Below are 11,367 nucleotides of genomic sequence, written 5' to 3' on the forward strand. Positions count from 1 at the left end.
TCTCATCATTCGATAAAGTTTGGAGTTCCAATCGGCAAATTGAAAATTTCCGTCCTCCCAAAAATTCGATTTCGCAGCGCCCCTGATTGCCTACAGCGCATATAGCGGTTTTAGTTTTCAAATCCTGCTGCTCGGCCAAAGCGGTCCAAATAAAAATATTATGATATTTTGTTTCGATCAGGGGGATAAAATCCTGATGAACATCGAGATAGAGCATATTTTTTTACAACTATAAAGTATCTTGGCTTATCAAAGGTAAATTTCTCACGGCAATATTTGACCCGAAAGTGAAAATCTTTGCCGATGGAAAGAGAAAGAGCATTTCAGTTTGATGACCCTGAATGGATGACTGATTTAAAAGCGTTTTAGTTGACATTTCGACGCCAAAGTATTTGTTTTACTACTGCAGGGCGTAAAAGATCAAAGGATTTACAACCTCATTGATCAAGCAAAATCGTTTGAAATGGAATTCATTTTTAGAAAGCTATACGCGACCCTGAGCGGACGGTCGCGTATTGCACAGCTTCTATACTGAGGATACTATACTAGGTGTCACCAGTTTGTGCAAAAGGTGATTTATTCAAGTTGAGGTAAAACGCCAAAACTTAAATAAACGACGCCTCTACGTAGCGCAACGTATGCAAACAATAAGTTACAACGTGTTGCCACATGCAGATACGCCTACGTTGAGTGTTTTTTTTTTTTTTTCATTGTTACAGTGTCCTATAGATTTAGAGCCTGGATATGCATTTTTTGCCAAACCGTAACACGATTTTGAGAGTTAAGATTTTAGAAGCTGTTTGAAAAAAGAAAAAAAAGAGGGAGGGGGAGAGAGACCGACTTTTGATCAGAATTGACAGAAAAAAATGTAAGTGGATATTTTAAAGTTTTGAGTAAACGGCGATTAAAGATAAGGTCCTAAGGTAGGTTTTCAGTGAAAAGTTTTTCTAAATCATGCTGTTTAACCGAACCTACTAGGGCTACCAGTACTATCTCTTGCCCCAAGACAGAGGACAGGTTCCTCTACCATTTGTACTGGTTATCTCCAAATTTTTAATTTTGCCACTTGCATCCCTTTGCTTCTCACTGCTTCAATTTTAAATTGTTGCGCAATAAAAAATGAAACACGAATTCATACAGCAAATAACATTAAAGCTACTTATGAGCCTAACTTCTTGACGTGGTGCAAAATGAACGCCATGGTTATCGTTAAATTAGTATGCAGACTCTATTCGAATTTATATTTGTAAACGATTGATGGTTACATGCGATTTCATGCATAATTTTTATTCTGACTTCAAAAACTACTTCAAGCAAGCACCAAACAGCTCAGTTACAACATTCAGAGACTGCAGTTTCGAATTCACTTAGGGCTCATCAGTCTGGAATAGACATAACCGAGTTGCAGGGCAATAATCATATATAAGTTGAGTTACAGAAGCAAAGGGTCCGCAAACCTGGTACGGCTCCACCTCGAAAAAGTGAAGAAAAGAGATTATCGGGTCGGTAATGTACTTAAAATATTTTTATCCCAGTATGAAGATACACTCAGCTTCTATGTGCGCTCAGTTATATAACAGTCAGATAAGTCCTAAACAAACGCCACACTGCAGTCTTTGGATGCTATAACTACGTAGGCTTTCCAGACGTCCCGGTTTGCAGACAAAATCCCGTTACTTCAGGAAACATTTGGAGGATTCGGTGGGTCACGTGAAACCTTCGGGCCACAGATTGAGTATATTATTAGTGAGGGATTTTGTAAAAACTTAAAAACTTACATATTATGTATTGTGCGATTACTTACCTGCATCAAACTCATGGGGAAATCATGGGATGTTTTCATTTATCCCGTGACGTAGCCAGATGAAAGAGGCTTTGATTTAAAAACCCTTTCCATAACCCTGAGTTTTAACACATATCACCAATCCTAATGTGGTATTTAGTATGCATACGAAGACGGTTATGACCGAAAAGCTTAGACAGAATGTAATTTCTAGATTTAACCCCTAGAAAAGACTTTTATAACATAGGGCTCTAGTTTCCAGTATCTCGGATTTTTCATACTCAGTTATACTCACAGAGAGATCAATCTTGTACATAATGCAATGCACAATATTTTACGTCTCAACTCATCCAAAAGAAAGGAAAAGCTCTTCAAGTGAAACGTTGAAATTCTGTTTCTCTTTACCTTTACACCAACGGACCCTTAATATATTTTGTAAAAGCCTAACAGCACTTAATTTCGAGAGCCGTAATTTTCGTGAAAATGAAGATATCGGTAATTTTATGATCTGAAAATTTCGTGACTTTTGTATGAACAGAACCGAAACTTAAAATATATATCCCCCGCAAGGCTTAAATATTCGCGGTTGTTACTGACTAGCAAAAATTAAAGCCCCGCAGAAAAAACGTGCTTTTGTAGTAATAAATCATCCTATAAATAACATTTTGCTCTCAATTATTTATATTTTTCAACTTGTTGAAAAAATTGAAAGTGGACCGCGGAGTTTCGTTTCTTTCCCGAAAAGTGGCATTCTTCTCGAAAAGGTTTGCCAACCCCCGGTTTAAATCAATATTTTAATTAAAATAATGCAATAAATTAATGCAGATGATGTTTTATTACGAGAAGGCCATGGTAGATGGCAGCACAGTTCCCCTTACGCCCTTACCACATGAAAGAAGGAAAATAAATTGGAAATTGATATTTGAATGTGCTGCCATCTGTTGAAACCTTTTATTAAAGAATTTCTTTGAGGTTCCTTTTTTAATAAGACAAAAATAACTAAATAAAGTAAATTATAAATCAAAATGCCCATAGCTTCCACAAATATTTTTATCATCAACAATCCGTTGAATTTCCGAGCATTTATTTGCAAAAGAAATCGTTCAAGAAAATTTTCGGCCCATAGGCGGCTGGTACACGAAAGAAGTGGGAATCAATCAAAAAAGTTATGAAGGATTAGAGCAGTGGTTCCCAACCTTTTTTGGTCTATCGCCCCTTTCGGAAGTTAAATCACACCTATCGCCCCCACGTTATTCCCTTAAAAACACAAATTAGATGGCGCTAATTTTAGTGAAGATTAACGTTGTTGAACGCCTAATTTTAGTTTAAAGCTTCAAAAAGTACAAGATAAGCAATAATTAGCTTTAAAACTGAATTTTTTTTCTTAACCCCTTCTCCTCCCCCCCCCCCAAAAAAAAAAAGAAAAAACGTAATTTGAAGTGCTTTAATTAACCAACGTCATTTACATACTTAGCAAAAATAAGAACATTTTTCAGTAACATGCTTATTTTTTAAATTGAAATCCGAAAAAAATTGAAAATTTTAACTGTTAAGATTTGTTCTTTTTTACTTTTTTAATGGCTGCCTTGTGCTTGATGGAACTCCGTTAAAGCTTTGATATATAAAGCTTTATATTAGTGAGATTTAATCTGAGGTCTGAGGCAGATGTTCAATCTATTTCTTTGCTTCGTGAGAAGCTACACTACAGAGCTAAATCCTCTTTCAACTAAATATGTTGAGGGGAATGAGATGAGGAGCTGTTCAACTTTTTTCCAAAGTTGTGGGTAAGTACCCATAAGCTTCACCCAGGCAAGTTCGTAACCGTATTGCTTGAAAGTAATTTTTGATTCACAATCGAATTTCAAATCCATAAACTCTGTCTGCAAAGAATTTTCCAGTTCATCCACATCTTCAAAACTAAATGGGTATAAAATCCAGTCAGAAATTTGTAAGTTGATCAAATCTGCAAACCTTGATTCCATGTTCTTTTTTAACTGATCAAGGTGATCAATAAAAATTAAAAGTTTTTCTTCAGGAAGTTCATCATCCACGATTAAACTTTTTTTAGGGTCGGAAATAGGATAAATTCTTTACGGACAATATTTGCCTTGTGGATTTCGAATTTGGCAATGAATGCTGAAATTATGCTTTCGGCCTTGATGAGACTCGATCATCTTGTTTCCTTGAAGCTTAATGTTGACTTTGTTCATTTTTTCAAAAATATCTGTGAGATACGCAAGTTCCAATTTGCGCTGTTTCGAATTCTCACTTAAAGCAGGATCATGCAAGTCGAGAAACTCAGCTGCAGAGTCTAATAATTCAAAGAAACGGCGCAAACAGTTTTCTTTGGAAAGCCATCTCACAGACGTATGTAAAAGCAAGCGTTCGAATTTTTTATCATTTTCATGGCAAAGCTGTCAAAACAGGCGATCATTGAGAGAATTAGATTTGATCTTGTTAATACCAGTAATGACTAATTGTAAGGTTTCATGTAAAACACCACTCAATTTTTTTGCAGTCAAGTGTTGACGATTGATGACACAAGTGTTGACGATTGATGACATGGTAATCACTTCCGGCACTTCTTTTTTAAGGTGTGCAAGAAACCCAATGACGACCCGCTATGGCAGGGGCACCATCTGCTGCGCAAGCACTTACATTTGTCATTGGAATTTTTTTTCTTCAAAATAATCCTTCACCACTTTAAAAATCGACGATCCCCTTGGTATCAGTAATTAAAGTTCTTTCGAACAACATTTCCTCAGTTATCTCTTTCAGCTCATTAATAAACCTCACGTAAGCTAATAAAATAGCATAGCTTTGTTATCTGTCACATTTGATTCATCAATCTGTAGCGCAAATTTACTTTGTTTCAAAACACTTATGAGTTTGCACTCAACGTCAGCAGCCATTTCATCTATTCTTCTGGAAACTGTGTTGTTACTCAGGGGGAGAGATTGACTTATCTTTTTACTGGAGCCCTCACCAAGCAAAATTTCAACTATTTTTTTGGCAGTCGGTAGAATAAGAGATTCGCCAATCGTTTGAAGCTTACCACATTTTGCTACCAAAAGAGACACTTCGTAAGAAGCAAGAAGCCCTTTGTCAAGATCTGTTGCTTGTCTTCTAAGTAATTCACCCACCTTTGGCCGTTTATCCGCTTTTTTTTTTTTTTTTTTGGAGGTCTTGAGAATAACTAATTTAAGAGGTTTATTTACTTTGTCACCATGAACTCTTGACAAATGCTCTTTCATTCGCGAGGGCTTCATCGCTTCATTGCTAGAAAATGTTTTATCGCACAAAAGACAATGTGGAAACTGCACATTTTGCGGTGATGTGAGAAAACCAAATTTTAAATAGTCTGCTGAATACTGCCGGCACTTTTTCGAATTCATATCGAACTTCCGCACTACGAAACCTACACAATTAAACAGAAATTCACTAAATTAAATCAAACAATAGAAACTACGTAAGGAGGTTTATGCGCTGATTGCAAGATTCTGAATGACAACTGATAATTAAATGCAAAAATCCATTCCTACACATATCCATCCACTTTTCAAGCGTTAAATATACGCTGGCGCCAACAGTCAGACAGTGCTTACAAGATTTTTTTTCTTCCTTGTGAAAACGGCAATAAAATAAAAGATATTATTTTTCGCTTTTGGGATTTTTTTTATCCGAACAGATTTGAATGAGCTGTAAATCATACATGCCTTATTTTCTGGGAACGACTTTCTTTGATTTGACGTGCCATATAGTACAGTAAAATTAGGCCAAAAAATGGCCAAACCCAAACATCCAAAAAAAAAAGGTGAAACCTGCTGCAAATTATTCCTTACCCTTCCAGCAAGAAGGGGTAAAAAGTCCCAGCACTTTGCGCGGGGTAAAAAGTCCCAGCACTTTGCGCGTCGGGTTTTGGGTGGACGGGGGGGGGGGGGGGGGGGGGGACAAAATAATCCTCATTTTAAATAAAAATAATTTCTATTACTTAAAAAAATTCTCAAACTTCGCAGAAACCACTCTATAATAGTAAAATAATAAACTCTCACAGAAAAAAATTCTAATTAACAGGGGTGCACAGGCGGGGGGGGGGGGGGGTCATGGAGCAGCTTTGCGTCATTGGAATTTTTAAGGCAGTTTTTTCAAGGGGTATTTCTTTCTTTTTTGAGGGCTTTTATTCTGGAAGGATACTCCGTCACACTTAAGGGGTGCGCCATCGAGTTTTTTTTTTGGGGGGGACCCTAAATTTACATTCTAAAATCAACTATTGCAGTAAAGTTCACGAAAAAATTTCCCTGATTTAAACTTTTCCGAAGTACAAAATGCCGCACAATGATATGGTAGTGTCAGAATCATAATTCTAAAAGATCTAAGCGAGCTCAGTAACCAAATTATTTGTGACTGGAGTTATTAAACTGTTTAGAGCGCTGGAAAACAAAATTCCTGTGCAGCATAAAAAAAGTTCAAATTGACCAAAGTTTAACTACTTCTTCTTGATTAACAAACTTCAACTTTTTTACGATCTTTTGCCATCACCGTAAGGGGGGACAAACCGGAATTGCCAATAGTGAGACGGGAAATGCTGCAATTCTGCACCCAGTCGGTGGGGGTTCTCACTTGCAAACACCGAGCTACCTCTCTTTTATGCAGCTGGTTATGTGAATTATGCTAAATATGCGGACATATACTTGCAACACTATCTGAAACTTTTGAGTACATTATGCGATAAAAAAAATTTGATCACATCAAACATCAGCTAAAACATCAGCTGTAAAACGATCTAACTCAGTGACGAATTCAGGTGGTCTAGAACCTGTACTGATTCCACGATAGAACAAGTTTTGATGAAAGCAATGAGCAATACAACAATAGAATGCTAAATATTTACACCTTTTTGTCACCCAGTTTGGAAATCACAATCCGTTTCTAAAGCCCCCAGAAGTTTCTTCCCTCTTGAGTTGGTAGTGATATTGCTCGCTGATGATAAGGTGAGTTGCGATGAGACCTTTAACGTTTGGGTAGTAACATCAAAGGATATTGAAGGCAAACAATTTTGTGGCATTTCTTTGTAAAGGAGGTAAACAGTTATGTCTTTAGCTTCTGTTACGAGAGTAGTTACTATCTGTAAAGATGTGTAAGCCCAAACCAGCTTTTACACCCAATGGTATGAACAGTAAAGATGGAATAACAAATTGTTAAAAATTTCTGGTACGAGTTATGCGCTGATCCTCCATCAGTATTCGATGAATCTGGTTTCAGAAGGAAAGAAATCTTGTATCGTTAAAGTGCTATTATCTGAAGCAAAAGGTTCATCCACCATCACAGAACGAACAGCTGGTCTCATATATAAGGCAGTGAGAAGCAAAGGGATGTAAGTGGACATTTTCAAGTTTTGAATAAAACGCGTTTAAAGATAAGATCCTAGGTAGGATTTCATTGATTTTCTTTTCTAAATCATGTAGTGTAGAAGCAGCTACCATCTCTTGCCCTAAGATAGAGGAGAGGTTCACCAACCATTTGTACTGGTTATCTCCAAATTTTTAATTTTGCCACTTGCATCCCTTTGCTTCTCACTGCCTCATATGTAATAGATGGAAGATACCAGTTTGATCATATTTTTGGTAATGATCTGTAAGCTTCAAGGAAATATGCCAGCAATGCAGTGTATAGATAATTTGTAAGTATGGGAAAGCTAGTGTCATTTTTGATGGGTGCAAAGAAAGCACCACAGAAATATAATATGCGCCCTATTACAACAGCCAAGCCTTCTGCTCTAGAAGACTTTCTGCGTCTCAAATCTCGTGCTTGCTCTGAGGAGTTCATTGGATATGTTTGAAAACTCTGAAAGTGGACTGAAGTGCTCAATTATATGCACAAACTGTGTTAGACATAGCTGCAACTATAACGAGTTTGCTGAGGATCTAGATTCCAAAAAACATCTTAATAACGAAGACTTTCTGTTACAAGCTTAAGAGAAATCGTTTGAAAGCAAAAAACAGTTCAGCGGAATTTTTCCGGCCATTTAAACAAATGTGCACCATTAGAGGGGGTGGGGGTGGGGAAGGATAATATTTTAGTATATAATTTCGTTTTGGGAGGTGAGCTACTGTTCTTATGGGGTGGACAGTCCTGATTTAATGCATTTTTGATTTGCATGAAATAATACTTCTACTTGAAATAAAGGGGATGGGGTGAGGATGTATTTTATTTGGCGGAAGGGGGGTGCTGTAGCTTCGACAGGAGGTGCACCATCGCTCTTGGAAGATAGACACACTCGATTTCTAACTTTAACTTAGCATAAAATAATGTTTCCATATGAAATGTATGGAGGGGGGTTCGGGGGTACTGCTTCATTTTACGGGGATAGGGGGCTCTGTAGCATTTGTGGGTTATGTCATCCCTCTTAGGGGTCAAACACCTTTAATTTCATGCCTTTAAATTTAGTAAAACATAAAATTCTCACTTTAAATTTACTCTAAAAATTCTGGAAAAATACCCAAAACAGCAATTTTTAGATGCCCCCCATTCCAAAACCCGACGCACAATGGGGTGGGACTTTTTACCTGTTCTTATTGGGAGGGTAATAAACAATTTGCACCAGGTTTAGCTTTTTTTTTTTTTTTTTTTTTTGGATGTTTGGTTCAACGAGAAAACACAGAAATAGGGCAAATTTGGCACACCTCAGAAGTGATGGCCTGACGGTGGAATGACCGATATTACTTATTGATAAACGTTGTCTCAGTAACAAAAAATATATTAGTAATGTATTTCAATTTTTTTTATTCACAAAATTTTTGGACATAACATGACTTAAGAATTGAGATTTTGTGCGAAGCAAAGGCTGGCAAAATTTTATCTTTGCCTTCCAAATAAAACTCCAAGATTCGGTACTGCAATGTTTGTTCCATATGGTATAGACTCCATGCATATGGTGTAAGAGTAAGAAATTAGAAATGATGCTTATTTGAAGAAGCGTTCTTGCTGTTATAAAAGTTACTTGAGCGAAAATGAAGATATAGGTGATTTTATAAGCTGCAAATTTCACGAATTTTACATGACCCAAAGAAATAATGGCGAAAAAAAAAAAAAAAACATTTCGAGAGGCTTACATTTTTGCCGACGAGCTCGTGAAAATAAAAGGTTCACTAAAATAAGCACTCTACTAGTAAAGATTCCAGTCAACTTACTCCTCGTTTTTTTTTCTTTTCTACTGCTATACATCCATCCACCACATCCGCATGTTTAATAAAGAGAATTCTAGAAAAGAAACCAGGAAACACTTATAAATAAACAAACAATAATTTCTTGTTTTGACTGACAATTTAAATACATGGCTTCAAGCACAACTAAAAAAAAAAATCATTTTTTCCATATTTATCTTACCCAACAAAATGTTTCTGAAACGAAATATAATAAACACTAATCGTTTATAGACAGCATTCGTGTAAATAGAGAGTTGATTTACCGCCCTGCAATTATGATGTTTGAAAAAATAATATTTAAGTTATTTTTCAAGATTTATTTACTTGATTCGACATTACCCTGTTTTCCAGACCGCATGCATTTACAGAAAGGTTCGCTGTTCGGAAAGCTTAAAGAAAAAATTTAAGTCTAATCTTATTTCAGCGGCAAACATTTTAAAGACCGAAAATAAAAACTAATTTCAAAAGTTGGAATTTGGTAATAATAGCTAAGTTAAAAAAGTTTAATAAGTAAAAAATCCTTAGTTTCTCTCTCTATTTCTCTCTCTCTCTCTCTCTCTCCTTCTTTTTCATATTTTTCTTATGGGTAAACTTGAAAACGTTTGATGTTTAATTTCATTTATTCGAAGAACGTGAATTCAACTCAACTCCACATCCTGAATCTTGATCAATTGTGTAATCAGAAACGTGTTTGTTTGCCTGACCGGTCTTATCTCGTATCTGGTTAAATACAAGCCATTCAATAGTTGTCTTTTTTGCTTGATATAGTTCCTTTTTATTTAGATTTTAAACACAAATTTTGCAATAAGTCACAAATTAGTAATTGTTGAAATTCATGAACTTATCCTATTTTTACAAAGCATCCAATAAAAACAACCATCCAAGGCGAGTTTTATTAGAAGATTTAGAGATACACCAAATCAATGAAGTTTTGTTGTGCAATAAACTTCATTTATAATCAAATCTACGCAGGTATGTAGTAGATCTACCGAAGATTTAAGTTCGATATTACAGCAACTTGTACAGTAGGAGTTCTCAACTTGGGGGTTCGCTCCCCTAGGGGACGTAGAAGAAATTCAAGGGGGGGGGCGTGAATGTATTCCGAAAATAAAGGCAAAGATTAGCACCGACAATAATTTACTGAGTTTTGAGGTCACACGTGAAACAATTTGGCATTGTCACCGTTAAGTTTTTAGTACACATATCCATGTGAATTTGTATTTGCAGCATTAGCAAGGATGGAGTCAAAATATCAAGCAAACATAGACATTAATAATGATATCTGAAAAGCGCTCTTTCACAAGTTACTACTCAAATTCATAAACTTGCCAAGAGCAAATAGTGGTAATTCTAATAATGATGTTGGGAAAGTGACTTGCTTGACATGTCTCAACCTCACCTCAGGGGCGGCATTTCAGCATTTCATTTGGGGGGTCGAGTTTCTTAAATATGAATTATCACAGTATGGAACCAAAACACATATTGGATAACAGCAAGTAGTCATGATATGGGTTTAGAATTAATACAAATAAGTGTTCAAAAGCAATTTAAATTTTTATGACAAAATTTGTAGTTTGTTTTAGAATATGTTATCATACCAAGTGTTTTAGTACTACAGTTTTCACCTTTTAATAAAGTTTTTATGCTTGATTTTTAAAATACAGAAGAACATGAAATCTTGTTACTAATATAGCAATGCCCAGCGTCATGCTCTTTTTTTCAGCTAAATTTTTTTCCCCATTGTGCTTCGAAAATAATTCTCTAACCACCTAAAACACGAAAATGATTTTTCTCTGCGAACTGAACTGATTGGAAAGTTGAAAAATAATTGAAGTAACAAAGTTACGTACGAAAACACACCTTTCACATCTTGCTCTTCAAAATCACCCAAGTAACTTTAAAAATTGTGATGATCTTCATTTTTCATTATTAAATAGTCTATTCTAGGCTAGTCTCTGAACGATTTTTCTTGCCTCATGCGATAAATTTTACTCATAATTGAAACAATTCATTTTTTGCTTTCAACATCCAATCCAGAAAATAAAGAGCCAACAATTCAGAAAAATATTTATCATCAAATCTTGTGTTAATTTCATAAGAAGCTGAATCTATTATTTTATACAATATGTTAAATCAAGATTTGACTTTACATCATCACGTGCATTTTGGTTACCTCTTCTAAATTCATTTGAATATTCTTTGTACTTTTTAAAAATTCTCTGGAGTAGAAATTTTTTTGAAAAGATCCACGCTTGGTTGGAATAATTTATTTTAGTTTAATATTTTTAAAAAATTACTTAAATCGGTGCGCTTTCGTTGTTTACACTTCTGTCGTGTGACATCACAAATGATGGAATGTCATTCAATGTTGCCATTCAC

This window comes from Uloborus diversus, chromosome 2 (genome assembly GCF_026930045.1).
Source record: "Uloborus diversus isolate 005 chromosome 2, Udiv.v.3.1, whole genome shotgun sequence".
NCBI classification, from domain to species: domain Eukaryota; kingdom Metazoa; phylum Arthropoda; class Arachnida; order Araneae; family Uloboridae; genus Uloborus; species Uloborus diversus.